This window comes from Felis catus, chromosome A1 (assembly GCF_018350175.1).
Source record: "Felis catus isolate Fca126 chromosome A1, F.catus_Fca126_mat1.0, whole genome shotgun sequence".
NCBI lineage: Eukaryota > Metazoa > Chordata > Mammalia > Carnivora > Felidae > Felis > Felis catus.
In genome coordinates this window covers 82924991-82943224 of record NC_058368.1, presented here as the reverse complement: position 1 = coordinate 82943224, position 18234 = coordinate 82924991, and the positions used below count along the sequence as shown (strand labels likewise).

General features: G+C 35.9%; 1 pseudogene; it reads left to right on the top strand.

The window, feature by feature from the left end:
• Positions 1–6240: 6240 nt before the first annotated feature.
• LOC101099521 lies at positions 6241–10726 on the top strand (annotated as a pseudogene).
• The last annotated feature ends 7508 nt before the right edge of the window (positions 10727–18234 follow it).

Genomic DNA, 18234 nt, shown 5'->3' with positions numbered 1-18234 from the left:
AGGGAGAAAGCTCTCAGTTTTTCCCCATTGAGGATGGTATTAGCTGTGGACTTTCATTAATGGCTTTTACAATGTTTAAGTATGCTCCTTCTTTCCTTACTCTCTCGAGAGTTTTATTAAGAAAGGATGCTGAATTTTGTAAATTGTTTTTCTGCAGATTGACAGGATCATATGCTTATCTTTTCTTTTATCAATATGATGTATCACATTGACTTATTTGCAAAATTGAACCAGCTCTGCAGCACATGAATGAATCCCACTTGATCATGGTGAATAGTTGTTTTTATTTGCTGTTGAATTCAATTTACTAGTATCTTGTTGAGAAATTTTGCATCCATATTCATCAGGGATAATGGCTTGTAGTTCTCTTTTTTGCTGGGTCTCTCATTTGGGAATCAAAGTAATGTTGGCTTCAAAGAATGAATCTGGAAGTTTTCCTTCCCTTTCTATTTTTTGGAAGAGCTTGAGATGGGTAGGTATGATATCGGCTTTAAATGTCTTAGAATTCCCCTGGGAAACCATCTGGTCCTGGACTCTTACTTGTTTGGAGACTTTTGATAACTGATTCAATTTCTTTGATGTTTATGGGTCTGTTCAATTTTTTTCCATTTCTTCCTGTGTGAGTATTGGAAGTGTGTGTTCTTAGGAATTTGTCCATTTCTTCCAGGTTGTCCAGTTTGTTGGCATATCATTTTCCATAGTATTCCCTGATAATTGCTTGTATTTCTGAGGGATTGGTTGCAATAATTCCATTTTCATTCATGATTTTTTGCTATTTGGGTGATCTCCCTTTTGTTTTTTAGAAGCCTGGCTAGAGGTTTATAAATTTTGTTTATTTTTTTCAAATAAACAACTCTTGGTTTCATTGATCTGCTCTACTTTTTTTTTTAATTCTATATTGTGTATTTCTGCTCTGATCTTTGTTATTTGTCTTCTTCTGCTGGGTTTTGGGTGTCTTTGCTGTTCTGCTTCTATTTCCTTTAGGTGTGCTGTTAGATTTTGTATTCGGGATTTTTCTTGTTTCTTGAGATAGGCCTGCATTGCAATGTATTTTCCTCTCACGACTGCCTTCCCTACATCCCAAAGCGTTTGGACTGTTGTATTTCCATTTTCATTTGTTTCAATATATTTAATTACTTCTCTAATTGCCTGCTTGACCCATTCATTCATTAGTAGGGTGTTCTTTAACTTCCATGCTTTTGGAGGTTTTCCAGACTTTTTCCTGTGGTTGTTTTCAAGTTTCATAGCATAGTGGTCTGAAAGTGTGCATGATATGATCGCAATTCTTTCATACTTATGAAGGGCTGTTTTGTGACCCAGAATGTGATCTAACTTGGAGAATGTTCCATGTGCGCTCGAGATGAAATTATGTTCTGGTTCCTTGGGATGCAGAGTTCTAAATATATTTGTCAAGTCCATCTGATCCAATGTATCATTCAGGGCCTTTGTTTCTTTATTGATCCTCTGTCTAGATGATCTATCCATTGTTGTATGTGGAGTATTAAAGTCCCCTGCAATTGCCACATTCTTAACAATATGGTTGCTTATGTTTATGATTAATTATTTTATATATTTGGAGGCTCCTATATTTGTCACATAGACTTTTATATTTGTTAAATTTTCCTGATGGATAGACCCTGTAATTATTATATAATGCCCTTCTTCATCTCTCTTGTTACAGCCTTTAATGTATTTATTTTATTTTTAAAATATTTTTAATGTCTATTTTTGAAGGACAGAGAGAGACTTATAAGTGTGGAATGCACAGAGAGGGAGACATAGAGCATGAAACAGGCTCCAGGCTCTGAGGTGTCAGCTCAGAGCCCGACACAGGGCATGAACTCACAAGCCGTGAGTTTATGACCTGAGCTGAAGTCGGACCCTTAACCAACTGAGCCACCCAGGCAGCCTGTTACAGCCTTTTTTAAAACCTTTTTTAACGTTTATTTATTTTTGAGACAGAGAGAGACAGAGCATGAACAGGGGAGGGTCAGGGAGAGAGGAAGACACAGAATCTGAAAGAGGTTTCAGGCTCTGAGCTGTCAGCACAGAGCCCGACACGGGGCTCGAACTCACAGATCACCAGATCATGACCTGAGCCGAAGTCGGATGCTCAAAAAACTGAGCCACCCAGGTGCCCCTCAGCCTTTAATTTAAAGTCTAGTTTGTCCGATATAAGTATGGCTACTCCAGGTTTGTTTCGACTTCCAGGAGCATGATTGATAGTTTTCCATCCCCTCACTTTCATTCTGCAGGTTTCCTCAGGTCTAAACTGAGTCTCTTATAGACAGCAAATAGATGGGTCTTGTTTTATTATTCACTCTGATACCCTATGTCTTTTGGTTGGAGTCCAACCATTTACATTCAGTGTTATTATTGAAAGATTTGGGTTTAGACTCATTGTGATGTCTGTAGGTTTCATGCTTGTAGTGATGTCTCTGGCACTCTGTGGTCCATGCAACATTTCACTTACAGAATCCCCCTTAGGATCTCCTGTAGGGCGGGATTAGTGGGGATTAATTCCTTCTTTTTTTTTTTGTTTGGTAAAAGCTTAATCTCTCCTTCTATTCTGAATGACAGAGTTGCTGGATAAAGGATTCTTGGCTGCATAGTTTTTCTGTCATCAAATAAACATCTTAACATTAAACCTAAAGAAGCTAGAAAAAAGAGAACAAACAAAACCCAAACACAGAAAAAGTAAGTAAATAATAAAGATTGGAGCAGAAATAAGGTATATACAACTAAAAACATAAAGGATATCAATGATACCATGGGCTGGTTTATTGAAAAATTAACAAAATTGATAGGGGTGCCAGGAGCTCATTCAGTAAAGTTTCTGACCCTTGATTTTGTCTCAGGTCATGATTCAGAGTTCATGAGTTTGAGCCCTGTGTCTGGTTATATGCTGACAGTGTGGAGTCAGCAGCTTGGTATTCTCTCTCTCCCTCTCTTTGTACAGAAATCTGTTGCATTCTTATATACTAGTAATGAAGTGAAATTAAGGATTCAATTGCACCAAAAACAATAAAATACTTGGGAATAAACTAACCAAAGTGGGGAAAGACCTGTACAGTGAAAACTATAAAATATGGGGGCAGCTGGATGGCTCACTCAGTTAAGCATCTGACTCTTTTTTTTTAACGTTTATTTATTTTTGAGACAGAGAAAGAGAGCATGAACGGGGGAGGGTCAGAGAGAGGGAGACACAGAATCCAAAACAGGCTCCAGGCTCTGAGCTGTCAGCACAGAGCCTGACATGGGGCTGGAACTCACAGACCGCGAGATCATTACCTGAGCCGAAGTCGGCCGCTTAACCGACTGAGCCACCCAGGTGCCCCTGACTCTTTTTTTTAATATTTATTTTTAGGAGAAAGAGAGAAAGACAGCATGAGTGGGGGAGGAACAAAGAGAAAGGGAGACATGGTATGTGAAGCAGGCTCCAGGCTCTGAGCTGTCAGGACAGAGATCAACTTGAGGCTTGAACTCATGAACCATGAGATCATGACTTGAGCTGTAGTCAGACACTTAACTGAGTCATCCAGGCGCCCTAAGCATCTGACTCTTGATTTCGGCTCAGGTCATGATTTGACAGTTTCTGGGTTCAAGCCCTCTGTCAAGCTCTGAGCTGAAGAGCTTGGAGCCTGCTTGAGATTCTCTCTCTCCCTCTCTCTCTCTCTCTCTGCCCCTCCCCTGCTCTTCTGTCTCTCAGACATAAACATTAAAAAATATAAAATACAATGAAATTCAAGATAATGCAAAGAACTGGGAGACATTCCATACTCATTGATTGGAAGAACAAATATTGTTAAAATTTCTATACTGACCAGAACAATCTACATATTTAATGCAATCCCTATCAAAATACCAATAAGAGTTTTACAGGACTAGATCAATTCTAAAATATGTAAGGATCCATAAAAGATCTCAAATAGCTGAAGCAATCTTGTAAAAGAAAACCAATCCTGGAGGCATCACAATTCCAGACTTCAAGTTATATTACGAAGCTGTAGTAATCAAACCAGTAGGTACTGGCACAAAAATAGTGCGTGCATGTATTAATTAATTAATTATGTATCTTAATTTGTATTATATAATAAATTATATATATACTTAATGATTATACACACAATTATTCCATTTTTCCATGATGAGTGATAAATTCATCATAAATTGGAGGAAATTACAATAATACTCATGAACGAACTACTTAAAAGGATAAAAAAGTAAAAGAATCAATTATTTTATAGTAAGCTCTTTTATTGTAAGTACATTCAAGAAATATATACAAACAATATCAATAAGGAAGGCCATCCAAGATGGCAGCATAGGAAGACCCTGAACTCACCTCCTCCATGGACACACCAATATCTACGGTATCATATGGAAAATTTTCCATTGGAAAAAAACAGTAAAAACTAACTTAGGTCACTTTACATCAAAGGGTAAAAGCACTGTAACAAGGTGAATAGGAGAATCAGACATGTAATCTCTCCAAAAACCACACCCAGCACAACAACCTACAAGAACCAGGTTCTTGAGTCTCACTGCCATAAAAATGAATGCCGGGGAAACCTGGGTAACTCAGTCAGTTGAGAGACTTCAGCTCAGGTCATGATTTGCGGTTTGTGAATTCAATCCCTGCATTAAGACTCTCTGATTGTTGGCACAGAACTCACTTCAGATCTTCTGTGCCTCTCTCTGTGCACCTCCCCTGCTCATTCTCTCTCTCTCTCTCTCTCAAAAATAAATAAAAATTTAAAAAAGTGAACTTTGAAGAGAAATAAAAGGGGTGGAGTTTATTAGAGATAGCTTGAATACAAGGGAGTGGAAAAGAAAGAGGAATGTCACTTCTTGGAAGGGTTAGTTTGTAAGTCTTTTAAAGGACCTTTTTCAAAGGGCTAGAGACAATGAGTGAGGAAGTGTTCTTCAGTCCTACAGTCATTATCTCATAGTTGTTACTTGTTAGTGGACATAAGACAATCACAGGATGCCTTTCTTCATGGTCAACATTGTTTATGGCTCCTGGAAAATAGAAATGCTTGTGAAAGTGGTCTTTAAATTGTCACTTCTAATTTTGCCCAGACAACAATTACTGCTTGATTGCTGTTATTTCTCACTTGGTATCTTTCCCAGAAGGTATTTATCTCTAAGTATAAGGAAACTTTTAACCCTTGCCTCAGACCAGTGGCTTTACAGGAGTTAATTCCCTTCTCCCTGCCCTGTTCTGTCTCAGAACTACCATATGATCCAGCTCTTCCACTTCTGCGTATTTATCTGAGGAAAACAAAGCACCAATCTAAAAAGATATGTACACCCCTATGCTTAGTGTCAAATTATTCATAATAAGCAAGATATGGGACACATACACAAGCACAATGGAATACTACTTAAACATAAGAAATGAAAATCTTGCCATCTGAGATGACATAAATAGACCTCAGATCATTATTTTTATTAAAATGTCATAGAAAGACAACACCATGTGATTTCTCTTATAAAGTGGAATCAAAAACAAACAAAGCAAAATCATACAGATACAGAGAACAGATTGGTAGTTTTCAGAAGGAAAAGTGTTCGGGGGTGGGAAAACGGGTGAAGGGAATTAATCTCAAAAATGTGGAAAGTGATACTTATATTTACACAGGAAAGTCAAGGTGTCACAAGAGTGGTAAAAAGGAACCCAAGAGCTAAAGATTTCCTGGAAATTGAAAAAATAAACTACAAATTGATAAAAAGCCAGCCAGTATAGAATCAAATTGCAAAGTGATTGGCATAATAAATTCAATCTGCTGTAGCTTGTATTTTTGTAATCATATATTTTATTACTTAGAAACAAACATATAAACTATAAAATATAATATATATAGAAACAAACTGAAGCTAAGTTCACAAAAAGAAAAAAGCTGAATTTTACCATGCAAAATTTAAACAAGTAATTCCAAAACCAGATAGATCTACACTTTAATATATTTTTAAATCACATTCCTTTCCAAGACCATTTATGTATACTTTACTTTTCTTTGTAAATGATTATCTCTTATTTTAATGAACCACAGTTTTCTGAAAGGGAAGAGGAAAGTATATTTAAGTTCTTGAAATCTCTAAAATCCTTAAAAATTAAACATCATTGGCACCTGGAGTAATACTTATGAGGCACTAGCATATTATTAGAAAAAGAAATATTTTTAGCAAAAGATGTCAATAGACCATGCCCTTGAATAGTTTATTCTGGACACTAATATGAACAAGTTTGATGTTGCCAGACAAGGAAACATGTTTAGGATAATGCTGCTCAAAGGTGATGCAGATCCAGCCTGTTGGGAATTATCATTTTTGTGTGAGTAGGTCACACTAACTAATATTTAGTATTTTATTTTTAATTTTGAACTCCAGAAATTCTTCAGTTATACGAAACCCTCTATACAGTTTTAAATATAAAATTTACTATGTTATCTCTCTTACAATCTGAAGCAATAAAGTGAAGGACAGTTGAATCAGATTTAAATTTTTGTACTAATTTATCAATAGTCAAATAAATGACCTAGGGGTTCCTATTTTATTTTTTACAGAAAACATTGATTAATCTTCCCAGTATCCTGGGGAAGAAGACTTATAATTTTAATACTCACTAATGGCAACAGGGATCAGAAAAATATAGAAGGGAAAATTATAGACAGCCTCCTAAATATTCTACTATTACTCTATGAGAAAAAGTAGACAATGTATTTGTGCCTTTAACAACATTGAAAAGAGAGGAATTTGTGGTTTAAAGTAACAGTATAACAGTTTTAGCACCATTGTAAGAGAAATACTATGGAAACAGAAAAGAGACAAAAAAATCTCTAATGTCAAACCATAGCAAAAATGAAAAAAAAATTAAAGCATTAAATTTTCACATTGCTACACTAGTCAATGCTCAGTTTTCATTATTCTATTTAATTCCATTGTAGATATTTTAAATGAAGGATAAGTTGATTCCTCATTTTAAATTACTACACTTTGTGTACACCACACAAATTACTACACTACACTTTGTATCCATAGTCAATTTTGTTAGAAATTATCCTTTGGAATCCTATTTGTGTAGGTTTATATACATTCCAATTTGTGGCAAATAGTTTTAGTTGTGTACTACAAAAATAAAAATAGGAATTTATTAAACAAATAAATATCACATCTTGGGAAAATATAAATACCACTCATTTTATTTAATTGACACAATTATTTTATTTTCCATTAAGTACTATAAACATTATTCACACTCTAAATAATCAGTAAGATTATAATGACTGTTTCTATAATTTATTTCACCTAAAATACATAAAGGAAATGTATAGATACCACACATTATTTGAAAAGTTAGGATCTATTTATTTCATATTTTATAATATACTTAACCACAAATAGAAATAACATAAGAAACTGCATTTCATAACTAGAAATTCATGTGAATTATTGTAATTATTCTATAAAAACTCATACCTCTGGGACACCTGACTGACCCAATTGGAGGAGGATGTTACTCTTATTCTGGGGTGGTGAGCTCAAGTCTCATGTTGGATGTAGAGATTACTAAAAAATAAAATAAACTGTTAAAAAAGAACACATATACTTCTTTTACATAATGCAAGCAAAATTTAGTGTAAATGACTATATTTTATGCTGTATATGTTTACCTCATCAAAATAAAATATCTTTTATAAAAAATCCCATAAAATAGATACCTGCATATACAACTGCAGTGGAAACAACACAAATGTCCATAGATGGAATGAGTTAATGAGTAAACTGTGTATATGCATGGGAAGGAATATTATTCAGTCTTATAATGGAAGAAAATTCTGACACACGTTACAGCACACACACACATACACATACACACAGTATAATTCTACTTATCTGAAGAGTAGTACAATTTATAGAGTCAGAAAATATAATGGCGCTTGCCAGGGGCTGGGGGAAAAAGGAAATAGAAAGTTATTGATTAATGGACACAGAATTTCAGTTTGAGAATATCAGAAGAGACTTGGGGATTAATATTGGTAATGACTGTGTAATAATTTGGCAATACTTAATGCCACAGAGTAGAGTGCTATTTGGTTTTGGTAGTACAGACATTATAACAATATTTGTTCTTCCAATCCATGAACACGGAATGTGTGTCATTTTTTGGTTTCTGTCCTTTTCAATTTCCTTCATCATTGTTTTATAGTTTTCTGAGTACAAGTATTTCACTTCTTTGGTTAGGTTTATTCCTAAGCATGTTTTGAGTGCAATTGTAAATGAAATTCTTTTCTTAATTTCTATTTTTATTACCTAATTGTTTGTGGATAGAATTTCAATGAATTTGTTTACATTGATCTTATATCCTGCAACTTTACTGAATTCATTTGTAAGTTCCTGTGGTTTCTTTCTTTCTTTTTGTTTTCTATATATAGTATTATGCCATCTACAAATAGTGAAAATTTTACTTCTTCCTTATAATTTGATTTATTTTATTTTTGTTGTTATTGTCTAATTACTCTGGATGGGACTTCCAGTACTATGTTGAATAAAAGCAGTGAGAGTGGACATCCCTGTGTTGTGCCTGACTGAAGAGGAAAAGCTCTCAGCTTTTCTCCACTGAGTACAATATCCACTGTGAGTTTTTCATGTATGGCCTTTATTATGTTGAGGTATGTTCCCTCCAAATCTACTTTCTTAAGGGTTTTTACATTGAATGGATGTTGCACTTTGTCAAAAATTTTTTCTGAATCTATTGTAATAATCATATGGTTTTTATTCTTTCTCTCATTGATGTACTGTATCACATTGACTTGTAGATAATGATCCATACTTGTGTCCTGAAAATGAGTCCCAATGATCATGATGAATTATTTTATTAATGTATTGTTGATTCTATGATCAACAATAATTTTTAGGATTTTTTTAGGATTTTTGCTATAATTTTTTTAGGATTTTTGCATCCATGTTCATTACTGATATTGACCTGTGGTTCTCTCTTTTTGTTGTGCCTTTATCCGGTTTTGGTATCAGGGTGATACTGGCCTCAAATAATGAATTTGGAATTTTTCCTTCTATTTTTTGGATGTTTTGATTACTATAGATATCACTAATCCTTCTTTAAATGTTTTATAGAAATCACCTGTGAAGTCATCTTGTCTGGGACTTTTTTTGTTGATGTTGGTAGTTGATTACTGATGCAATCTCCTTGCTGGTAATTAGTCTATATAAATTTTCTAATTTTGGTAGGTTATAGTATTATAGAAATTTATAAATTTCTTCTAGTTTGTCTAATTTGTTGGCATATACTCGTTCATAATATTCTCTTACAATTGTTCATTTTTCTGTGGTGTTGGTTGCTATTTCTCCTTTTTTATTAGTGATTTTGTTCATTTGAATCCTCTCTTTCTGTATCTGTCTTTCTCTCTGTTTCTCTCTCTCTCTTTTATGAGTCTGGATAGAGGTTTAGCAATCTTGTTGATCACTCCAAAGAACGAGCTTCTGGTTTCACTGAGCTATCTGTTCTATTTTTTCTTGTTTCTATATCTTTTATTTCTACTCTATTCTTTATTTCCTTCCTCCTGCTGGTTCGATGTTTTTATATATTCTTCCCTTCCTAGCTCCTTTACATGTAAGGTGAAGTTATTTATTTGAGATTTTTCTTGCTTCTTATTCTTATTCTTTTAATTTAAATCCAAGTAGCTAACATATAGTGTAAAAATGATTTCAGAAATATAATTTAGTAATTCATCAATTCCGTATAATACCCAGTGTTCATACCAAGTGTGCTCCTTAATGTCAATTTTCTATTTAGTCTGTCCCCCGCTGAACACCCCAACAGCAACTCTCAGTGTGTTCTCCTTATTTAAAAGTCATTTACAGTTTGTTTCCCTCCCTGTTTTTATCTTATTCTTGCTTCCATCCCATGTTCATCTGCTTTGTTTCTTAAATTTCATATATGATTGAAATTATATGATAAGCAATACAGCATATTATAAATTGTGTGGTTCATATCCCCAGGAAGCAGAGATTCTTTTCCTTCTGTTGTGATAACCTGATCAATGTCATAAGATACTTACCCACCCAGGCATTCAACTTTGCCTTCAAAGATAAATACAAGCAGTTCTTCCTGGGTAGTGTGGACAAGAAAACCAGTTTGGTGCTACTTTGCAGTGAATCTGTCATCAGTTGGTGTCGCTGGAGTCATACCGTTGTGTTTTGTGTATCCTCTTGATATTGTCTGTTCCCCTCTAGAAATTGATGTGGGAAAAATTGGAGCTGAAAGGGAATCCAGAGGTCTTGTGACTGCTTGGTTAAGATCTATAGATCTGATGGGATGGAGGGTATGTACCAAGACTTTATTGTATCTGTTCAAGGTATTGTCATCTACCAAGCTGCCTACTTTGGTATCTATGACACTACAAAGGGAATGATCACAGATCCTAAGAATACACACATCTTCATTAGTTAGATTATTCCACAGTGTGTACATTGGTTGCTGGGTTGATATCTTATCCATTTGACAGGTTTGTCACTGAATGATGATGCATTCAGAGCACAAAGAAACTGATATCATGTACACAGGAATGCTTGACTGCTGGAGGAAGATTTCTAATGATGAAGGAACAAAAACTTTTTTAAAGGGTGTATGGTCCAATGTTTTCAGAGGCATATGTGGTGCTTTGTGCTTGTCTTTTGTGATTATATCAATAAGTTCCCATAAGTTATTAATCACGTCCCTTCCTGTGAATAGGTATACTGTATTATATAACATATCTTGAGCATACTTGACAGACTGTTGAGTGCTATTTGTCAATAACAAGTATTTACAGGTTGAAAATGGGAAGAATTAAGGGTTGCCTGGGTGGCTCAGCTGGTTAAGCATCTGAATCTTGATTTCCACTCAGGTCATTACTTATGGTTCATGAGATCAAGCCTCATATTGGGCTCTAAACTGTAATTATGGAGCCTGCTTGGGATCCTCTCTCTCTCTCTCTCTCCCCTCCCCCTCCCATGCTCTTTCTCTCTCCCTCCCTCCCTCCCTCTCTGTCTCTCTCATATTAAACAAATAAATAATAAATAAACAAATAATCCAGGTGAAAAATGAGCAGAAGACATGAGTAGACATTTTTACAAATACATACAGATGGCCAACAGACACATGAAAAGGTCCAATTCACTAATCATCAGGGAAATACAAATCAATGATTAAATGTCACCACACACCTGTGAGAATGCATAAAATTAACAACACAGGAAACAACAGGTGTTGGGGAAGATGCAGAGAAAGGGGAACCCTCTTATACTGTTGGTGGGAATGAAAACTGGTGTATCCACTCTGGAAAAAAGTATGGAATTTCCTCAAAAAGTTAAAAATAGAACTACCTATGATCCAGCATTGCTCTACTAGTTGTTTACCCAAAGGATACAACAATATCAATTTGAAGTGCTCTGATATAGAGACCAGGGTCCCCCCTGGCTTGCACACACTTGAGCTTTATGCAGTACATTATCTGCATAGACAGTCCAAGTACCACAAAGGCCTGTACCTACTTTGGCCACAGCTGTGTTTCTGTGTGTAGAAATCTGGGATCCCCTTGGCTTAAACCCACATCACCTTCAGATGTTCTACCACAGTTCTCACTATATATAAAGACCTGGAATCCCCTGGCTTTAACCCACTTCAGCCACAACTGACCTGACTGAGAACCCTTTGTGTAGCAAACATCAGTACCATTCCAGTCCACATTGATCTCAGCTTCAGCCATTCCACCAGGATGACCTCAGTATGGAAAGCTCCATTACTTTCAACTCAGGCCAGCCATATCTCCACACAACCAGCAAAAGTCACCAAGCACACACAATCTAAACATTGGATGACCAAAAACAAGACCATTCCTTCAGTTGTAGGAGGAATACCTCTTCTGTATAACCCAGAGGGAGGGGGGGAAACCAGAAAGTCAGGCAAAATGGTGAGACAGAGAGATATGGTCCATATTAAAGACCAAATCAATATATATATATATACACACATATATACATATATATACATACATATATATACATATATATACATATACATATATACATATATATACATATATACATATATACATATATTTGTATATATATAAATTATTTGTATGTATACAAATTATATATATATATACACAAAATCCATCTATGGTCATAATATAAATAATAAATTATATATGATAGATGATTATATATAAAACTATATATATATAACTATTTCCAGATCACTGGTCCATTCTTCTGAATCCTCTAATCTATTGTTGATTCCCTCTATTAATTTCTATAATTTCAATTGTTGTATTCTTGAACTTTGGTTCTTTTTAATATATTTTTAATCTTTATTTTAACTTCTCAATGTGTTCTCAACACTTCTTTATAGCCCAGTGAGCATCTTTATGATCATTATTTTAAGCTCTTTATTACACAAATTATCTCCATTTCATTTCTTTTATCTTGGTCTTGGACAGTTGTGACTGAAGTGGGTGCAAGTCAGGGGATCACAGGTCTTTATATACAGTGGGCACTGTGGCAAAATATCTAAAGCTGATGTGGGTTTAGGCCAAGGGGGTCCCATATCTCTACACACAGAAAGTACACTGGAAGGACAGCTGAAGCTGAAGTGGGCCCAGGCTTTTGTGGTTCCTGGACTATGTAGAGAATGTCATGGCAGGACAGCTGAAGGTGAGGTGTGTGTAAGCCAGGGGAACCCTAGTCTTTATGTCAGAGGGTTTCTTGGCAGATATATGAAACTGAAGTGGGTATAAGCTTGCGTGTTTTAAGACTCTCCACCAAGAGGGTGCCCTTGTGGGTTGACTACAGCTGAAGTATGGAATAGTCTGGGAGTCCTGGGGTGTGCCAAACAAGGGACACACTGGACAGGCAATTAAAGATGATGTGGGCACAGGTTGCACAGGTTGGTGAGGCCCCTGGACTCTCCATGCAATTGATGCTCTGGAAGAATATCTGAAGTTTAAGTGGGTACAATGTGGTGTGACCTGGGATTCTTCACACTGATGGAACCACGACAAGACAGGTAAAGCTAAAGTGGGTGTAAGCCAGTATCTCTGGAGTGTTCCCAACGGGGATACTCTGTTGGGGTGACTTGAGCCAAAGCAGGTGAGACCCCAGAATGCTCTGAACAAGGATTACCCTAGTAAGCCAGCTGAAGCTAAAGTGATCCAGGCCTGGAGTTTTCCAGGGTGCTTTACACCTGCATTACCTTGGCATAATGGCTGGAGCTATAGTGAATAATGACCAGAGGTGTCCCAGGAAGCACCACCCTAAGGCTACCTTGGTGAAATTTCTGGGGCTATTGTGGGTTCTTGGTCTGGAGCTCACTGAGACAATAGGTCAGCTATGGCATACAGACCTTTCTCCAATCTACGTTTTCAAGATAAAAAAGGAACATAAACCATAGCACTCAACAGTCCCTAGGATTCAGAGAGAGTTCTAGCAGCTGCTCTGCCATGTGGCATAATTCTACTGCTTAATCTATTTTATACTACTTGCTGCTTTAAACTGGGGCTTTTCCCCTGTGCCCCAGGGTAGGCAAATCTGTTCATAATCCTTCAGTACTATCCTTCTCCACTGCAGTTCACAGCATCTGGGGTGTGACAGGTTTCCCTTGGTGTCTCTGTTTCTCATGCCATTTTATCCTTTAATCTCTCTTACCTTTTGTTGTCTAGAAGTTGTTCAGTCACTCCTCAATTCTTCTTCTGGAGGAATTACATTTTTGATAGGTGTTGATTTTATGTGTTCATAAAGGAGATGAATTAAGGATCTTCTGACATTGCCATCATGGACTGGACTTCAGTGTTCTTTTTATAGTTTGGATATTAACCTGCTATCAGGTAGAGTTGCAAATACCATCTCCTATTTTATCAGTTACCTTCTAATTTTGTTGGTTCTTTTCCTACATAAAAGTTTTTACTTACATGCAGTACAAATTTATTTATTTTTCATTTGTTTGTGTTTTTAGTGTCATATACAAAGAATCATTGCCAAGATTAAGGGCAAGTATATATTTTTTCCTTTTTTTTCTAAGACATGGTTTCAGATTTTGTTTAAATCTGAAAACAATTTTGTGCTAATTCTCATCAGTGTAAAATAAGCGTCCAAAGTTTTTTTTTTTTTAATGTATGTAGATACCTGGTTTTCCCAACACAATTATTGAAGAATATATTCTTTCATTGTTGAGCATTCTTGGTTCACATGTCAAATATTAGTTGAACACATATGCAAAGTTCATATCTGGGCTCTCAATTCCATTTTATTGGTCAATATGTTTATTTTTATGCAAATATCATTCTGTTGTTTTTAGTATAGATTTGTAGTAGAAACTAACAACTGCAATCCATTCAACATTGTTCTTTCTCAGAAATGCTTGGGTTATTTGGGGGTTTTGGTTCCACACAAATTTTAGGTTCATTTTTTCATTCTTTTGCTTTGTTTAATTTCTGTGAATGAGGGCTTTAAAATTGTGATGGAGATTACATTAAATTTACAGTGATATTAGATACTATGGATATTGTATGAATATTAATTTTTCTGATTCATGAAAATGGGTATGTTTTAATTTCACTGTGCCTCCTTAAATTTCTTTTTTTTCATTAATAGAAAATTTAGTTTGATAATATACAGTGTAATTTATTTTCAGTGGTAGGGTTCAGTTTTCATCACTTACATGCAACACCTAACGTTCATCAAAACAAATACCTTCATTAAATACCATCACTCATCTAGCCCAGCTCCCATCCACCTCCCTCCAACAACCCTCAATTTGTTTCCCTCTCTGCTCCTCCACCCCCTACTTCCCATTTGTTCATAAGTTTTGTTTCCTAAATTCCACATGAGTGAAATGATATGGTATTTGTCTTTTTATGATCGACTTATTTCACTTAACATAATACATTATAGCCCCATCGAAGGCATTGCAAATGGCAATATTTCATTATTTTTGATGGCTGAGTAATATTCCACTGTATATACACATACCACATGTTTATCCACTCATCAGTTGAAGGACATTTGGGGTCTCTCCATAGTTTGGCTATTGTTGATAATGCAATGCTGCTAGAATCATTGGGATGCATGTACCCATTAGATATTATAGATTTGTTTCCATTAGGTAAATATCTAATACTGTGATGGCTGTATCGTAGAGTAATTCTATTTTTCAGTTTTTTGAGGAATCTCTGTACTGTTCTCCAGGGTGGCTGTACCAGTTTTCATTCCCACCAACAGTGCAAGAGTGTTCCTCTTTCTCCATATCCTCATTAACACCAGTTATTTCTTGTGTTATTAATTTTAACCATTCTGACAGGTGTAATGTGGTATCTCATCATGGTTTTGATTTGTATTTCACTGATGGAACATCTTTTCATGTGCCTATTATCCATCTGTACTTCTTCTTTGGAAAAAATTGTCTATTCATGTCTTCTGCCTATTTCTTTTTTTATTTTTTTAATATTTATTCATTTTTGAGAGAAAGAGACAGAGTGTGAGAGGGAGAGGGCTGAGATAGAGGGAGATACAGAATCTGAAGCAGGCTCCCAGCTCTGAGCTGTCACCACAGAGCCCAATGCTGGGCTTGAACCCATGAACTGTGAGATGATGACCTGAGCCTAAGTTGACGCTTAACCAACTGAGCCACTCAGGTGCCCCTGCCTATTTCTTAACTGGATTTTTTTTTCTTTCTTTTTTTTCTTGGTTTTTTTTTTTTGTTTTTGTTATTGAATTTGATAAGTTCTTTATATATTCTGGATAATAATCCTTTATCAGATATGTCGTTTGCAAATATAACTTCTCATTCCCTGGGCTACCTTTTAGCTTTGTTGTTTCCTTCATTGTATAGAAGATTTTTATTTTGATGAAGTCCCAATAGTTTATGTTTGCTTTTGTTTCCTGTGCCTTCAGTGATGTGTCTAGTAAAAAGTTGCTGTGGTCAAGGTCAAAGAACTTACTACCTGTTTTCTCCTCTAGAATTTTGATGATATCCTATCTTGCATTTAGGCATTTCATCCATTTTGTATATATTTTTGTATATAGAGAAAGGAAAAGCACTGGGTGTTATATGTAAGTGATAAAACACTGAGTTCTACTCATTAAACCAATACTACACTGGATGTTAACTAACCTGAGTTTAAAAGAATAAATGAAAAGAAAAGAGAGAGAGAGAGAGGGAGAGAGAGAGAGAAAGTAGTCCAGTTTCTGCAAGTCCAGTTTTTCCCAACACCATTTGTTGAAGAGACTGTATTTTTCCCATTGAATATTCTTTCTGGCTTTGGCCATTAGTTGAGCATATACTTGTGTGTCCATTTATGGGCTTTCTATTGTGTTTCACTGATCTCTGTGTCTGTTTTGATGCCTGTACCATACTGTTTTGTTACTACAGCTTTGTAATATAACTTTAAGTCTGGAATTGTTATGTCTCCAACTTTGCTTTCCTTTTTCAAGGTGACTTTGGGTATTTGGGTCTTGGTAGCTCCTCAAAAATTTCAGGATTGTTTGTTCTTAGCTCTGGTTAAAGTGCCATTTGTATTTTGATAGGGGTTGCATTAAATGTGTCAATTGCTTTGGGTAGTGTAGATATTTTAGCAATGTTTTTCTTCCTAATCCACAAGCATGGAATTCTTTTCCATTTTTTGTGTCCTCTTCAGTTTTTTTCATAGTTTTCAGAGTATAGCTCTTTTATCTCTTTAATGAAGTGTATTTCTAGGTATCTTCTGATTTTCAATGCAATTTCAAATGGGATCAATTATTTGACTTCTTTTTCTACTGCTGCTTTATTGTTGTATAGAAATGCAACAGATTTCTGCAACTTGATTTTATATCTTCGACTGTGCTGAATTCATGTATTAACTCTAGCAGATTTTTGGTGGAGTGTTTTCATTTTCTATATATAGTATCATGTCCTCTGAAAATAGTGAATGCTTGACTTATTTCTTACTTGCTGGAAGCCAAGCTATCCCAGCCTGAATGGCAGGGCCTGGGCTGTGGACGGATTGGTGACTGCAGGGTGGCCCACTGACAGTGAAGCTTCTTGTACTCCTGCTTTTTTGGCCTTAAAAGTACCTGGGGTATTGTCTGTTGGGGAATTGCCCTCGGCAGGCCCCCTGGGAAAAGAACCATTAGGAAGAAAATAAGGTTCCACAAGAAATTGTGTGGCCTTACGTTTAGCCCTTGACATTCCCTATGGAGACTCCTCTACTTGCAGGAGTCTCATGCATTTGCCAGCAAAGGCAGCCAACGAAGGAGAGACATATGGATCCAAAAGCCCCACTCTGGTAACTAAGGAGGGTATCTATGGACACAGGTCACTCTGACCCCTAGGCCCACTTGGCCCCCAGGAGGCATTCCAGATAATGATTGAACCTAGTCGGTTAAAGTACAGAATGGTTCATTGGTTCCTAGGTGCATTGTCTCTCTGAGAATGTATAAGACGTGGGTTTCTAAGGCCCTCTTGGCCCCCCTCCTGGCACCTCGGACCCAGGCAAACACTTTTGTTCTCCAAAACCATGAATGGTTCAGGGAAACAACTAAGAGGTCATGTCCCTGTAACTGTTCCACTTGTGTTAAGACATAAATGACCTTTCATGAAAACAGCAAAGCAAATACTTTATAAATTATAGATAAACATAGATACATAATAAAAACAATAAAAGAAATTAATCAATAAGCAAACGGCAGGAGGGAACATTATGACAAAACAATCATGTTATTCCTTATTGGGTGATTATACAAAGGAACAATTTTAGAATTGGGTAATGTTAGAAAAACATAGATGACTTATGTTACAAGGAAGTCACTAGCATATATAATGCCACGTTTCCTACAATAAATGGTCCAGTTCAACACACTGTTGTCAGTGTCCATTTTTATTTTAGTTTTCTTTTTTTATTTTAGTTTTTTATTTTTATTGTAGTTTTAGTTTTGTTTTATTTTCACTTTTTCACTGATGCCGTTCATCCTTCAGGAACCCTTCGACCTGCTGGAGCTGGACTCTGGTACTTACTGATTTGCATGGTCTTTATTTATTTTTGTTGTTTGCTGAGGCCAAGAGTTCCCATACTATATTGTTTTTTTAATATTTATTTATTTTTGAGACAGAGACAGAGCATGAATGGGGGAGGGTCAGAGAGAGAGGGAGACATAGAATCTGAAGCAGGCTCCAGGCTCTGAGCTGTCAGCATAGAG